At 40.5% G+C, this 17,327-nt stretch overlaps 1 long non-coding RNA gene across 2 annotated transcripts in view; it reads right to left on the bottom strand.

The window, feature by feature from the left end:
• Positions 1–10,716: 10,716 nt before the first annotated feature.
• The window catches only part of LOC129174016 (uncharacterized), a 57,484-nt gene continuing 50,873 nt past the window's right edge, over positions 10,717–17,327 (bottom strand). For both annotated transcript variants that reach the window (XR_008567345.1, XR_008567344.1), the window contains one exon: positions 10,717–10,767. This is a non-coding gene — a long non-coding RNA (uncharacterized LOC129174016). The remainder of the gene's footprint in view (positions 10,768–17,327) is intronic.

The raw sequence follows: 17,327 nt of genomic DNA, 5'->3' as shown, positions 1-17,327 counted from the left end.
GCTGTGATATAGACTCCATCCCCTGGATAGGTGGATCTTAGGATCGAGGCTCTGCTAGTTTGTGTCTACGTAGTTGGGCGCTCCCACTCAACTCACCAACCATGCATTCATTGATTGCTTTGGTCCACAGAAAAAGGCTTTGCCAAACGGTTGTTGGAAGCGTAGAATTACTCAACATGTCCTGGTAGAACCAGCCAACTATCCAACCAGTGATTTATTTATGTATTTGTTGGACCAGGGGTGTCCAAAGTGCGGCCTGGGGACTATTTGGCCCCCAGCACATTCTATTTTTTTTTCTTTTTTAAACCCAACAGCAGCAAAAATGGAAAAATCAGCATTGCATTGCAAAAATATTAAGGAAAAATGTCATATTCTAACAAGAAGAGTTAAAATTTAATGAGAATACACTTGTAATATTATGAAAAAAAAAATGAAAAAAAAATTATTTTTAACTTTAAAGTCGTAATATGAAAAAAAAAATGAAGTAGTTTTTGGAAAATGACATTGCGGAAAAATTCATATTATTATGGGAATACAGTCATAATGTTATTGGAATAAAGTCATAATTACAAGAAGAAAATTTACAAAAACGGAGAAAAACGGCAGAAATGAAAAACAACAAGAATTAAGTAAAAATATTAGGAGAAAAAAATCGTATTAAGGGGGGAAAAAAAGTTGTCATTTTATGAGAGTAATCTTGTAATATTAGGAGAAAAAAATGAAAGTATGTTTAGTAGCACAGAGTTGAAAGGTCAAAGAAAAATAATTTAAAAAGCTGTAATATTATGGGAAACAAAACAAAATCATGCAATTTTTGGAAAATTAGGTTGAGGAAAAGTTCAAATATTATAGGAATAAAGTCAAATATTACAAAAAGAAAATTAAGATTATTTAAGAAAAATGTTTTGAAAAAAAAAACAGCAAAATGGGGGGGAAAAAAAAGAACAAAGACCGAACTTGATACTAAGAGGCTTTTTGACCTATACTGTGTCACAGAGCTGAGATGCAGTTTTTTCTTGAAATATACATAACTTCTTAGCATATCTACATGTGTTGCTTTATAAAATATCAACGTGGCCTTTGCATCCTTTCATTTTTAAGTATGTGGCCTTTGGTGGAAAGGTTTGGACACTCCTGAGTTTGACTTTTGTATATACAGTATACTGTAGTGTATGTCTCCATAATAGCAATTTTACCACTCATAAGTGCAGGAGAAACTAAACAACCTCGCACCCTCTATAAATAGAGTCTTGTGATTCTCCTGGCTCTCATTACGCTCCTCCTTCCCCTGTGTTGATCTGTCTGATGCGTAGTGGCGGGACTGCGGCTCAACATCGTTTAGTCAGCGTGAGGACCCCACACTGTGCTTGCCTTGATTTTTTTTTTTCTTGCACGCAAAACTCAGACTTGTGGGAGAACCGAGACAATAACTGATCAAATGCGAGCCGTTAAGTGCCGAGGGACGCCGTGGCTCTTATCAAAGAGGCTTTTCCGTGGTTGCTGCTGCTCCGAAAAATATAGTGGGACTTTCAGCAGACTGGTGCCCAACTACTGACCACATTCCGCATGTTTATTTAAGAAATGTTATGCAGATGACCAAACAAGTTGCCCTGATGTTCTTCTCGAGACACAGTAGCCATGTCATTTTCAGAAGAATATGAAATTACGATCACATTGCGGGAAATCAAAGTCTTGTTCTGCTGCAGTCCTCTGGGCAACATTGTGCAGTACTGCTTTGGAAACGCGCCTAATTGGTATGTGTGGGCCAAACTCTGCCCACCGCCTGAAACTATCTGGCTACATGTTCACAACAATTGGATTTGGAGTAGCTGGCCTAGATTATTTGTGTTGTGCATCTTGGGCCTGTGTTTGTAGCACCAATTGGCAAAGCTAATCCCAGTCTGCCCTGTGTCTATCATATTAGAATGCACACTTGTAATTGCTGTAGTAGTCAATGGTGTCATCTGTGTGTTTTTTTTTAATAGAGGGTGGCTGTGGTTATGGGACGTACATGGGAGGATTTGAGTCGGACAATTAGCGAGCGCTTCCATCTGACAGACCATATTTCTGCCTCTCAGCTCTGTGTATGGCCTGGCAGGGCACCAGAACTCAAGAGAAAAAAAAGGCAGAACACTGAGTCACCTATAATTTGCTTTCCTACAGTCTGAATGTGAAAGAGACACATGGCAGCTGAGTGATTCATGTAGTCCAAGCAGCAAGTCAGCCTCCAGAGTGATGATTGGTTCTGGCACAGGCCGCGACTACACTAAGCAAGTGAAGCATGCGGCTTCCATAGTCAAGACCTGTGATGTTGTCTCCTTTATGCTCAAGAAGGTTTTAAGGTAGTGAAGAATCAGTGAGGGGAATATCTCTTCTGCATTTGTAAGCAGTTTGCAGTCTCAGCCTAACTCGTTCGAATGTAACCTCATCATCCTTAGTATTCCAACTAATCTTATTAATCTACCATTGCCTAACTTTACACAACTTTAGTCCAAACTCCCTTGACTTTAGCCAATACTTACTTGTCTTCAACCAAACCTCACCTGACCGAAGCGTAACCTTACACATCCTTAGACTATGCCACTCTTTAGCGGAAACTTACAGGTCTTCAGCCAATCTCAGTAGCCCACAGCTGAACCTTATTTGTCCTCAGACTAACCTTCCTCTTCTTCAGTAAAAAAAAAAAAAAAAAAAAAAAAAACACACATATGAAGTAACCCTTTTTATGTTCATCCCAACCTTCCGTTGCCCTCAGCCCAACCATACTTCATCCGTCCTCAGACTAATCTAACTCTTCTTCAACCTAACCCTTGCCCAACCTCACTTGCCTTAAGATTAACTTTACTCATGTTTGGCCCAACCTAAACTTGCCCTAAACCCAGCCAACCTTACGCTACTCTTCCTCAGACAAACATTACCTGCCCTTAGTCCAACTGCACATGTCCTCAGACGAGCCTTCTGCAGCCCAACCTTACTCACCTTCAGTCAAACCTTACTCTCCTTCAGTCAAACCTTACTCTCCTTCAGTCAAACCTTACACATCCTCAGCCCAACCTTACTCTCCTTCAGTCAAACCTTACTCATCCTCAGCCCAACCTTACTCACCTTCAGTCAAACCTTACTCATCCTCAGCCCAACCTTACTCTCCTTTGAACCTCGCTCACTGCGTTTGGCCCAACCTGAACTTGCCCTAATCTCAGCCTCAGTCACTTTATTCTTCCTCAGATTATTCATCCTTAGGCCACCTATACTAATCTTTAGCCCAACTTTACTTGTCCTCAGACTAACCTTACCTTTCTTCAGCCTTACCCTTGCCCACCCAACCTCACTCGCCTTAAGAGTAGCCTTACTCATGTTTGGTCCAACCAAAACTTGTCTTTAGCCCAGAATCAGCCACCTTCATCTTCCTCAGACTAATATTATCTTAGCCCAACTGTACTGGCCTTCAGCCCAACTTTACTTGTCCTCAGAAGAACCTAACTCTTCTTCAGTGTAACCCTTGCCCGCCCAACCTCACTCGCCTTAGGAGTAGCCTTACTCATGTTTGGCCCAACCTAAACTTGTCTCTGTCACCTTTCGGTGACCTTATTTTTCCTCCGACTAACATTACTCGCCCGTAGCCAAAATGTACTGGCCTTTGGCCCAACTTTACTTGACCTCAGACTAGCCTTCTGCGATCCTAAACCGTACACAATAGTCACCTGACTCATCTTCAGCCTAACCTTACAACTCTGAAGCTCAACTCCACTTGTACTCGGGCTGACATTCTTCTTCAGTCTGACACCAACACATCCTTGGCCCAACCTTATTCAACTTCAGTCACCTGCAGCCTAAACTTACTTCCATCCTTTCCAACCCTTCCCCGTCTTCAGTCTGATATCACTCGTCTCTAGCCGAGTCTCACTCTAAGGAGGACAAGTTGAGTGAGTGCTCCCAGCATGCATCTCACCTCTCACCCGAGGATATAAAACAATTTGGCGAGCTTATTAACTGACATTGTGTTGTTCAGCAAAACCCTAAGTATTGCAGATAATGTGCACTGTGCTCACCTACAACGTGGAGGTCTGCAGATATAGCTTGCGCTAGTAAGTTTCTGCCTCCCAAACGCACCGCGGTGCAATATCGGGGAGAGGGAGAATGTGATTACAAACAGTAAGTTATTGCCTCGGGCACAATTAAAACTTTGCAGACGCACATCCGTGATTGCAAACTGAATCAGGAGCAGTGTGGCTGGGCCGTGTTGCTTGTTAATTGGTTAATTACAGAGCAGCAAGGCTTGCGGTAGAAGAATTAGCCTGGAAATGTGCTCTACATTTTCTGTCAGTCCCGCGTGTAAACCAGACACTGAGGCAGACCCTCGTCTAAAAATAAGCTCATCAGCAATTTGGAGCTGTGTGGGCTGTCGCTCATCATGATGGAAGAGCCTTCACAAACGGATGCTTCACTCTCACTCACTACAACCTTACAAACAAACACTACGTTGCCATAGAAGCATTGATGTGCTGCATTTGGAGCCCCCCAAAAATGTCAGCATCTGCACAATTAGGTAAAGAAAAATACCAAAATTAATAGTTGTGCACTTTTTTGAAGTGAGGGGCTGAAAGTGCATCTTGTTGTTGGAAGGTTGCCCTTTGCAAGCTGGGAAATAAATAACCTTGGACTGGCCCAAGGACTGTGAAGTGCACAGCAGCAGTGACTTAACACCATGACTTACAGGTGCTTTGCTTCATCTCACATGCTGATGACATCTAAAATATGGGGAAAAAACAGCCCACGGCTCAGATTGGCCACAAGGACAACCTGCACACACACACACGCTTCTTACCTCTGGAGAAAATGTTGCTGTTTCTTAGTCAATGCCCTCAGTGCCACAAATCCTACAGGTCTTACTCAGAGCCAATGTTCACTGTTGAATGAGTAAATCAGAAGTGTTTTCTGACTGCAACTGCGTTTGGCTCTGATTAAAGCAAAGCCACAGGCTAAAAGCTGTCCACATGTCTTTATGAGCATGCTTTTCTGACCTTTCTGTTCAGCGAGTCTTCTTAGGACTTAGGACGTGACACAATATGACATGTTGCCAGGTCAGTAAACATGGTGTTGGTGCAGATGAAGCAGTAGGGAGGAGAAAACAAATTGAAGTGCAAGTCTTTTTTTCTGTCTATTTGGAAGGTTGTTGCAATTTAAGCTGAAAGCACTGATGGTTTGTATATTGGTAGGATAAACAATATAAAAAATATATGACACCAGCTGCATCAAGGCAGCTCGTTTTTGGTTTTTTGCTGTATGTAAAAAGAACAACATGTGCGTGTGTCCACTTGTCACTGTCTCATTACAACAAATTAGCAAACGCTCATGACTAATCAAGTTATTTAGTTATTTGCGTAGCTTTATTCTCAAGTATCATGATTGTAGTGTGAGCCTGCTGTTGAATCTGAGGCTAATGGAGCATGGTGACTGAAAACAAGTCCCCACTGATCATGTCGCTGTGTTCATTTGGAATATACCGAGGTCCTTACCATTGTAAAAGTCCAGTTGCAGTGAAAATGTATTTGAACCTTCCTTTTTCCAGGGTGGAACAATTACACAATGTGCATCTTCAAACTGGATTTTCTCTAATTTACACAAATGACATACATACACCTCCATTTTTGTAGTCATCAAAGGTTTATTTGACAACTCTTTTGGGACAAATTGTTCAAATTTAATAAAATAATGAGTGTGCAGTAAAATTCGGACTCTGTAAGTTACAGAAAAGCCAAACTACATATAATTTAATTTAAAAATAAACAAACAGCACCTCTGATGGTTGCAACTAAATAGTGCACTTCATTTTGCTTTCAATGCAAGATGCTATAAGAGTCAGCAAGCAAAAATTACACGGTCAACAAAATTGACCCAAATATAGGATGACCCTGAATATAAGACAAATCTTTTTCAAGACCTATTTTTGTAAAAAATAAATAAAATACAATGACCAATAAATATGTTTGAAATATGTTTACAAAAAATATATATTGATTTATTTTGCATATATTTTACATATTTTTCCCCAATATAAAGATGCTCAACAGCTTATTCTGCTTCATTACCTACAGTATCATAAAAAAAAAAACAACTCAGACCTGCCAACTTTGAGGAAAATTTGAGTTTCAACTTTTTCACATTATTTATACTTTTGTTCTAGTTTTCCCATTTTTGTGGTATTTTTTGTTGAACTGTATTTCTACAATGTGCCACCGGCCAATAAAATACGAGCCACGGGCCATAAATGACCCCCAGGCCCACTTTGGACACCCCTCCTTTTCTAGCTCTTTGTCAGGGTTGAGCTACTACAACTCTTGTAGATTATCTCGCTTGTGAGCTTCCTTCCTCGTGAGCAAACAATGGTAATTAGAGAGCAAATGGGCGTGTTAATTACAGCTGGAACTCATCGATGTCTTAGAAGCCATCTTAATTGCAAATGTTGACCACAATCGGGAGGAGGAGGAGAGAATAAGGCGTTCGTGGACGTAGGCTGTATACACACAGGAAGTAATGTTCTCCAAGCCGACCAATTACAGTGTAGCGTACGTTGGTACCTTGACACGAGGCATATCAGAGTCTAAACTCCGAAACTGGTGCAATGAAACAAAATGTTTACCTGGAGAGCAGCAAAGCGTACAAGCGTATTCAGAGGTTATAATGTGTGACGAGTACAAAAAATGATTACCGCCTTTTGGGGGGTCCCATAACCCCTTAAAACAGGTCTGCTAAACTTGCCCAACGTCTGAGCCATTTATTGTCTTATATTCGGGTGAGTCTGGTCTATCTCTGGTTAGTCGACGAGCTGGTTTGTTAGTTGGTTTCAACAAACGTGTTGGAATGGTAGGAGCGGGGCTAGGCCGTTGGTTGGGGTGTCTGACTTCTGACTTAGGTCAAAAAATGATAATAGAAAGGGAAAATGAAATTCCCTGTCAATCTCACTTTGCTGCTTAAATAATACAAGTCTAGACGAGATACGGGATACGAAAGATACTTGAAAAGAGCCTTCAAAGTTGTAGGATTTAGTGTTATCTTAAGCATAAGTGATAAGTTCTGTTTTCGGACCTTCGCCACCCACTAAACACCAAGCAAATCCAGCAACAGCGACGGCAATCTTCATCTTGCGATCACACAACCCACACAGCGTGCCGTCATCAGATAAAAGTAGTCATTTATTCTGGCACTTGCTCACGCTGGCACCAATAGGCTTGCATCATCGGCAGTAGGAAGTGCTGCCTTGAAGCTAATATCCTGTAGATTGATGGGATATTTGCTGCATTTCTGTCTTTGTCTGCAGTCTTCCCCTAACAATGCCAAGAGTATTCAAAGGGGAGATTTGTTGCTCTGGTATTGTTTGGCATCCAAGAACTCAGGAGGGGTGCACTGACTGCATATCATTTTGTGCTTTGGGGGGACTGAGTTCAGAGTGCCAGGGGTGAAGTTGAGGCAGAGGTGGTGTACAGACAGGCAATGGGCTTAACAAGCACATGACAGATGGCGACGCATCACAAAAAAACTGCAAAGAAAAGGTAACACAAGCACATCAGAGGAAACGAATGGCACATAATCCCCCTGGTGAAAAGTTGCTGTGCAGCAAAGTTCTCTCTATCTCACAAACCATCTTCAAATATCTCAGGGATAGTGCTAAATTTAAATTTTACTGACGAAAAGAAGTGATAACCTCATGAATAATTATTCAGGGATAGAGTGGACACCAATGCTGCTTTAAATGCTGCTTCAACAACTAATAGTAGTATTTGTATGCAGCTCCGACACGTCCCATTATTTATTCCACAGCACACACCTGAGCAGAATATGGCCCGCCCCAAATTATTTTTTTGAACCTTTAACGGGATAGTTTCTTGACATGAAGTTGTATGACATCCTTTACGTTCTTTGACGTCGTATTAATGCGCGCAATCGCTCATTGTCCATTGTTGTGTATGTGATGAAGTTGGCTGCGCTGTGGAACACATACGTAAACAAGATGGCTGCTCGCGGTGCATGAATCTTCATCACATGGACGAAGTAGCTGGGGAAAAGGGAAAGGGAAGCCTGCTTAGTCTGCCGCCCCCGCAAAACAACCTCGAATAAGCAGAAGATGATGGATGGATGGATGGCATTAAATAGGCCCAATTTTTTTTAACCCAATGTGGCCCATGACTCAAAATATGGCAGACGCATGTGTGTTTTTGGTGTCACTGGACTAAATCACATCCGTGTGCATTTGTGTGTGTGAATATTCATGCGCATGCATGTGTTGAACGCAAGCTTATTTTGATTTGAATCTATGCAAAACCTGAAGGATTACTGCGCCTCACATGTTTTGCATGTATGGACTATACTGTGGCAGGCCATACAGTATTGATATTTGCATACTTGAAATTAGCGGCATGCAGTGAACCCGGACTTAATTGATTATTTTTACATATTGAATGTTGTACATTCATGGAGTCAGGACGCTATAGGTTGGCAAGTAACCTCCCTCTCTCACACACACACTGATGGTTGGAGATAAATAAATGAACATGCGTGGTCCCTCTCCACCCATAAAATATAACCCACAACCCTTCCCCAGGTTGTTGTGATTTGGAAACAGCTGTTGTTGTGCTGGATTCGCCCGTCTCTTCCAGATCACGTTCCCCCCTTTGCGTTTCCCCCGGGACGCTCTGGTAATATTTTTTTGCCGGCACGGGTTTGGTGCCGAGAAGAGGAAGAAACCTTGTCAAGTTCTCTGTCAGCGCTTTAAAGCCCTAGGAGATACTTTGAATAATGGAGCACCTGTACCCGACTATCAGCGCGCATACGGCATCTGCATGCACTCTTCATTGCATGCATGTGCATCTGTTGTGCAGCGTCTTGTTCCGTCTCAACAATATACGTTGGAAAAAGGCCAAACAACGTTCAAAAGGCGTGCTTATCCGAGTATTGTGATCGTATTTGAGCTGCATATTTAGAAGGGCTGACACACTCATTAGTTTGCGATTAAACTCTCATCAAGCCACAATTTGCAGATATATATATGTGCTCTGGCGTCTTCAGGGATTCAGCACATCTATGAATTATCCATTTGCAGCTACAGTATGTGAGTTTTCTCCCCACCGCCACCGCCGCCACTACAGCTCCCATGTGGTGGGGGAAAAAAAACATCTGCATGCCTCCAAATCACCTGCAATGCCTCCAAAATATATTTCTTTTGATCGCTATTTTAATTATAACCTTTTCAGACTCCCACATTGGTTGCAATATCTGAGCAGGCTGCCAAATAATTTCCGTCAAAGTGAGAATTTGGATCTGGTATGTTGCTGCTGAGGTGTGGAAGCGTTGCAATGTTTTATTTTATTTTTTTTAAATAAAAACGCACTCATCCAAAACAGGTTTGCCTGATTTGCATGCTGTTCGCTACCGTGTTTATCCATAATGTACAAATGCTAATTCCATTGCAGCTTAGCAAATCGTCAGCTGCTAAAAAAGTACACTCATATTAATCTCAATGTGCCATAAAAACGGTTTTAATAGCGTCAACATTTCTGAAAGGATTTGAAGTCACCCAAGAACAGGGGGAGGTGATCAACCATGGACGCCGAACGGTGCTCTCCTTTACCAGCATTGAATTCCGCCTTAATTTTGTAAAGCAAATGCAGTCTGAAAGCAGAACAAGCTCTAATGCTAATGCAAAATGTTACCTTCAAAATTTTATGACGGTGAAACCACTGGAGTAAATTCCTTCTATTTCTCTCAATTCTTAAGTTTGTCTCTTGGGTTCTGTGGGCTTCATGTATTTTCCTGCATTCCAAACACTAAAATGCACTCAAATATTTGACTTTTAATCACAAGACACTCAAACTTAATGTTATTTGTTTTAGGTCGGCGTTTACAGCCCTGATCAAACGTTAATTATACACTCTACGTGGGTAGAATGGATTGTCTACGTATCTGTTTGGCCTTGGAATAGCTAAAAATGTTACTAATTCATCCAAAAATACACAGTAGGAGTTCTGGGACATAAACAGACCCCTTCCCGACTGCTATTATACAGCGTGTAAAATACAGTAGATAGGAAGAAGATGAGCTATAAGTTGATAGGTAGACCGCTCGCTTGGTAGCTACGAAGCAAACAAACTTTCAGTTGTGAACACATTATTTTACAGCAAATCACATTCTCAATGAGTATCATTATCGTTACCACATTTAGGTGTCACTGTTAGAAATAAAGTTAATTCTATTCTCAGAACTGTTCAGCTAAAGCAATGGTTCTCAGTTATTTTCTGTCATGCCCCACCCCCCAGGGGACAGAAATGTTTTTGCGCCCCTTCGATTTGAAATACTATTGAGAGACTGATGTCTATTTATCTGTACTGTACAAACGGAACTCAAAACTAAAACCAGGAAAATGCAACAAAATGGAGAGCAGTGAAGCATACAAGCGAATTCAAGAGTCATATTGCATGCTGAGTAAGATAAATGTGTACATGTTGGCAGGTCTGAACTAACACTGAAAGTCCTCCCTGCCTCTCATGCCCCCCTGACAATTCACCAAGGTCCCCCCGGGGGGGCTCGCCCCACTATTTGAGAGGCACTGGGCTAGAGCAAAGATGGCCGACAACCAGCTAGCAGTTACAGTGGCAACGTTTTTGTGTGTGTGTTTGGTGGATAAGAAACACGTCGACGTTATACATTTAATCATGTACTTACTCTTGGTGTTGGAAGACTTTGACCCAGTCAGCTAACAACTTCCAAGCAGGCCTGAGGAAAGAAACATTGATTTTCTACCAAACATTCTCCAGACATTAGCCATCCAGGGTCATCAATAATATCCAAAAAGTACATCTTTTCACTTTCTTTGGCTCTTTTTAATGTGTTCTTATTCGGCTTTCAAAAGTTTTTGAGCTTACACAGGTGTCTTCTTCATTTATTTCACCACTTCCTGTTTTTGTCTTTCATTTCGTTGTCCTTTATTTCACACTGCAACTTTTTTTTTTTTTTTTACATGGATAGATAAGTGTCCGATTTTGTCGACATCAAATTTGAGAGCCAAAGTGGTCATTTCTATGAAAAATCGGTCATTTTATGTTGAAGTGTTGTATATTTTCACCTCATTAACGTCGCTAAGCAGCATGAAAAACGACTGCAGCAACCTAATCACTGTCTACACAGTGACTTCCTGTTCAGTGCAAAGTAAGCTTCAAATAAAAAACCTGGATTTTGCCGCAGCAACTAACAAAATTATTACAAAACATTACATTTTTTTTGGTCGATTTTTAGCCGCTGGAAGCAAGATTTGTGCATGTGCGAAAGCTATTCTCGACATTGCAGGCAAGGCAAATAACAAAATTACTGCAGCAGCTCTGTTAGATTAGCTGAAACTTTATAAATATATATTAAACTTAAATATCTAATAACGTTTATAGTTTTGAAAGAAAAACAAATAAAAATATTGAATAAAACATCTTGACTGCCACTGTGTGCTGAATACACTGCAGCTTTCTTTTTTGTTTTTTTTTTAATAGCCTGCCCGTCACGTGCTCATCAATCACCGAGCAAGAGCGACCCGCTCCATCTCGCCACACTGGCGCGCTAACCGAGTTACGAGCCTCCGGAACTTACTTGGACTTTTCAAATGTGATAAGAAGTAATCACATTGCTCCTCACAGATGTGAATCGATGACATTAATTACGCCAACTTATTATACGCCGCAAATGTCTTTTAGTTCAGCGTTGTTTGTGAAACGGATGATTCGATAGGGGTGATGGCGACGGTTTCGCCAGGCGGGGGGCTGAAAAGTGAGGTAATTGGCAACTAGGTCACTTGGCGACCCAGAAAGAAGTTTAGTATGCATTTACCAAAACATTAGGTGCGCTTGCAAACTCTACTGAGATCCATTCAGTCCATCAAGTTTTGCAATATGAGGATTATTGTGCAGGCTGCACAATATATGTATAAACGCAATTCCTTAGGAAGGAGTTCAAATTTTAGAAACAGCTCTCAGTCTGATGCAGTATAGTTCTACACTACAGCAAATATCAGAAATTGAGAAAAAAAAAAAAGTAGTAAATAATGTGACTTTTTCCCCCCAACCAAATTGAAAGATAATGACAAAAATGAAAAATGTGGTCTTAAATGTAATGAAAGAAAACTACATTATACAGGTATTTCATTGTGTATAAATATTTTTTTCTATAAATACAAGGATTCAGATTTTTTTTAAATTGTAATAATTAAAAATACATAAATAACAAAATCTATTTTTAAATATCGTGCAGTAATGAGTGCTCTATAAAGGCTTAAAAAGAGAAATATAACATAATAAAATATATATTATTTATGATACATACTGTATATTATTTATAATTTTTAAAAAACAATAATGGAAGCAAAGGGGTCAGCCTGCAGGCCACACTTTGCAACTGCACATCTGTTTTTCAATCCAGACAGAGTCTAAAAAGAGTGACTGGCCAAATGATCGTATCCCATATCCTTCATTGGTACAACCTGAAGTAACTGCTATTCACTCACCTGAATTGAGATTTACCATTTTTTCCAGAGTGTAAATCGCACTTACTGCCATAGTTTGGCTGGTCCTGCGACTTATATGTCATAATATATTCAGTGTATAAGTGAACATGAGCTACATTTAAGTAAAATTGGGGTTGTGGTGTTTTTTTTTGCGACACCTAGTGGCCGGAATAATTAATCGAGTCGATCTTATGACACAGTTGGGCACACAAAGTGAATGTTATAGAGCAGTGGTTCCCAAACCTTTCAGTGTGGCATACGCCTTCATACATTTGACTTGAAGCCATGTACCCCTACTGCTGCACACTTAAAAAACACAAACCATTTTTACATTTCATTATATTGAACTTCATTACATTAAACATGATTCATCGGTTAATCCATTTTATAGTAGGTAATTCTGGTTAAAAAATGTGTATTGTGCAGGGTCATATTTTGATAAATGAGAACTGATAAATAGATCAAATGTAAATTTCTCTTTGAGATGAATAAAGTTTCTAAGTATTCGTACTACATACTGTATGTTTGATTTCAGCCGGATGTTAGGACTCTTTGAATGGGCTGAACTTGAGCTTCACTTTTGTCCACTTGCAATCGCTATGATTTTAAATCTGCATATTAATTTGATACCAAATTGAAAGGGAAAGTTGAACAAACATGATAAAGCAGTATCCAAACTACAAAAAACAAGCAGCGATAAAACCTCATTTTCAGGGGAATCTCCACTCTCCCACCCTGACGAGTACATACTTTGACAGGTTTTCACAGTGCGGGTGTTGGAACACCAACATAAGTTAAACCTTCAAGATTGAACACTCTTAATACACAAACGTGCTTACTTATTCATATAACTCACACAGAGCAATGAAGAACTTCATGCCGTGTCTCCTTCCTTCATTCTGCTATGACAGTGCGCTCTGTGCTATGAGGCATTCAGGTTCACTCGTAATTGTGAGTGTTAGGCGAAAATGTTTTTTTCCATTTTTATTCACGTATCCCCAATGACAATTGGAGTACCCCTACACCACTTTGGAGCATACAGATACTTTTTGTTATGCAATACTTTAAAATGCTTCTGCCTTGAGGACTACCGTAAATTCCATATTATTCAGCGCACTTCAATATAAGTCGCAACCACAAAATTCAAAAGACAAAAAAAAATTGGCCACATAAAGGCGGCACTTGTCTTTAAGCCGTGGGTGTCCACGTTGTCCACATGGGATATTTACACAGAAAGACACTATAAATAAACCCTGCAAACCTACCTGCACTCGATGTTCCAAGCGTCACTCGTTAGCTCCGGTGATGAGACATGAGACTCTTTTTTTGCAACAGAGTTTAACAGCTGCCGCGGTCCAAGCAGAAGCTGTAGTAATTCTATACTTAAGATTTGCCAGATCAAAACACGATCGCTGCATAAGACTTCAAAACGTGATATTAGCGTCTACTTCCTGAAACTGCACTCGAAGCATCATGGGAACTGTAGTTCTTTTAGCCGCATCATTGTTTAAGCCGCAGGTTTCAAAATGTGTGCAAAAAGTAGCGTCTTATAGTCCAGAATTTACAGTATGTTTCTGTAAGTAATGTGCAACTATATGATACCTGTGTGGACTGAGAAATGTGGTATTTAAGACTGGAGTGTTTTTTAATTAGGACACCAATTATGTCTGGCTTGGAGACTGTAGCTGCTGCAACCGCCACTCACTAAATACACACATGATTTTCAGTTGATTTTAAGTCATTTCTGAAAACAAAAATGAAGTTTTGGTGTTAAAATACGGCTATTTGATGCGTTACTACACACCTGGATGCAACCAGGTGTCATGTCACGTATTATTGTCACGTGTCGTCTTTTGGAACATTTTGACATTTATTAAACAGGTATATTGTTATTGTATCCGTATTCTTGACTTATTTCAGCTTGTGTAGCTTTAGTTTGTCTCCTTGTTGGTCTTAACATTACCCCCTCCCTCTGCCTTCATCTTCTTCTCTTGGGAATTCTGATGATGGCGTCATTATGAATGCGACTTATAGTCCAGTGCGACTTAAATATGTTTTTTTTCCCTGTTCATGACGCATTTTTTGACTGATGCAACAACTCCAGAACGACTTATAGGTCGGGAAAATGCAATACTTCTTTTTAGAAGCCTGGATTTGTCATTAAAAATGAACACTGCAAGTGATATATTTTCCGTACGGGGACGAATGCGAAGGCCCGAGGTGACAGCGCCGCGAACCAAGACAGAGCGCTTCCCCTCACAGACAAGCGGCATTAGCACAGCCACTGAGGTGCGACTAAACCTCATAATTGTTTGGGCTTTCCTTTCTAATTCACTCCTGAGTCAAGAAATGACACTCGCTCTTAAGACGTTACATATGAAGTATCGAGCGGCTTGGCTTGTTTTAAGCATTGCGACATCGCTGGTAATGCTCGCCTGAGGCGGGAGGGCACTGTGTCGCTGCCATTTATCCTGCTTAAAATTGCAATAACACAAGTCACTTCCGCGTGGCGCTCTTCAATTAGCTCGTCAATACAAAGGGGATTTTCCTTCATTTAGCTGTTCAAGTAGTGTTTTTCTTCATGGGGGAAATCTATTATTTCATTTTAAGCCCCACGCTGCTGCTAAACTTCCACTAAATGAATTCAATTTCCATGTACGTTTAGAGGAATAAAGACACTTTGGGATTGCACTGATGGCAGCATGATAAAAGGTTAATTGGTTGCGCGGTTTGCTGTTTTTCCTCCAAATTAATGTTTGGTAAAGGCTCGTTATATTACTGACACTATCTACTCACAATCTGCTTAATATAAAAAAACACCTGTTTCGTTAACCCCTAATTTGTGCTCATATTGCTTGTTTGCGTCCTATCAAATCCCAAATAACTTCTAAATAACCTTGCACCAGTTTGTATGACGTCAACACACCTCACAAAAGCACAGGTTGAGCATCAAATTGGGACTGTATTTTTGAGTGTTAAGTTTGCTTTTTAAGTTTTTTGGCTGTTTTAAAATGTATTGAAAAAGGTGGCCAGCATATAACATCACAGGAGATGTCAGCATTTGCCGCGAAAGCCTCAAACCTCATGAATTCATTCTCTGTTGGCTTCAAGAAGAAGGGCCAGCCTCAACAACGGCTGTTAAACCACACATGAAAAATTATATTTCCCACAAATTGGTAGCAATCCTAGCTTTATTTTAAGATGTGTAGTGAAGGCTCTCTTTTTTTTGGGTGGGCATATACAGTACGTGGGGCGGGCTCATGTAAGTAGGGGCAGGTCGTGTACATGATGGAGGTTTTTCCTTCATGATGATCTCTCAAAAGTGCCGCAAACAAGTGAGGATGACAGATTTTTCTCACATGTTCATAAACAGGCGTTAGGGACATACTGTATATTACTGTTATAACATCATTAGAAAGTCAATTTTGCAGAATGGGGGAAATTTATGAATGACAGTTATTTTTGACAACTGACAACTTGACAACTTATTTTTACACTTGTGACATTTCTGGAATGCTACAATGCTAATACAGTAATAATTCGCCACTTCAAGCTTTGAATTTTGCAGCTTCACTCCATTATGTTTTTCAAAAATATATCACTTGGTGTTTCACTGTGAAATATGGCCTATTAGTCCAAAAATATGCATATTTAAGCAAATTTAACGCTTTTTTAAACCTAAATTAAGCTTTTTCCAACCTAAAAATGGCTAAATGGAGCAAAATACAAATGTAAGGCATTCAGAAGACGCATTAAAAGACATTGTGATGAGATGTAATATTCTGCACTGCTCACTAGGTGTCAGTAATGCTACTGTAATGTTCCGTGAGACACACAAGCACCAGACTTGAGGCTTTTGCTGAAGCTTTGAATGATCTCCCAACAGGCGCAACGATCGCTAACTTGGGCTACGGTTGGGGCCGTAACGCACGCCAAGCTAATACTGAACTCTTAACCGCCCCACATCACTTCCTGTCCAGCCCCCACTGAGCTCCCCTAGCACACATTTGCAGCAACATTTACGTTTTATATGTCTTATTTTCTCTTATGTCGACTATATTGGGTAATATGGATGTAACGGTGACTATAGGGGTGTTATTTCATGTCTAGAGGGCTCTAATCATGTTTAAAAAAACATATTTAGAAGGTCATAAACAGGTTTTCCATGCTGTAAGTATGAAAATATTCCATTTAGAATCCTAATTGCTTAAATTTATTTATCTTATCTTAACTTACTTATCAATTTATTTATGGAACCAATTAACCACAATAAATTGGATTATATCTTTTTTCATAATTTTTTATGGCATAAACTTGAACGGATTGCGTTCGACTTGAGAGGTTCCACTGTAGGCTCACAAGAAGCTTGTGACTCCAAATTCAGGAGCCTGCTGGCAGGGGTGACGAGTGGCCGGCTCGAGAGGTTCCGAGCCACTGAAGAAGACGTGCGGACAATGATGGCAGCGAGCAAGAGTGGCAGCTGCGTGCTGGATGAGTGTCAGGCCCGGCACTTGCCGCATCTGGTGGTATTAATAAAAGCGGGCTAAGATGAGCTGTGGGACGCTGGTGACTCAACATGTGCGGCGTGCACTGATGGGCAAGTGCAAATGAAATTAATGGGTAAGGGAAATCAAGTGAGCGAGCCAGAAATCAAATTACCAATCCAAGCCTCAAACAAATGAGTTGGGTGCCAAAGTTGTAATTGATAGCGGTGCAAGATCGCACGATTGGATCAGACAATATGATCCAACACGCGTCGCCTCTGATGCGATTTGCAGCTGTGTTATCC

Source organism: Dunckerocampus dactyliophorus, chromosome 21 (assembly GCF_027744805.1).
Source record: "Dunckerocampus dactyliophorus isolate RoL2022-P2 chromosome 21, RoL_Ddac_1.1, whole genome shotgun sequence".
Classification (NCBI taxonomy): domain Eukaryota; kingdom Metazoa; phylum Chordata; class Actinopteri; order Syngnathiformes; family Syngnathidae; genus Dunckerocampus; species Dunckerocampus dactyliophorus.
The sequence above is the reverse complement of the archived record's forward strand: the minus strand, read 5'-3'. Positions and strand labels throughout refer to the sequence as shown.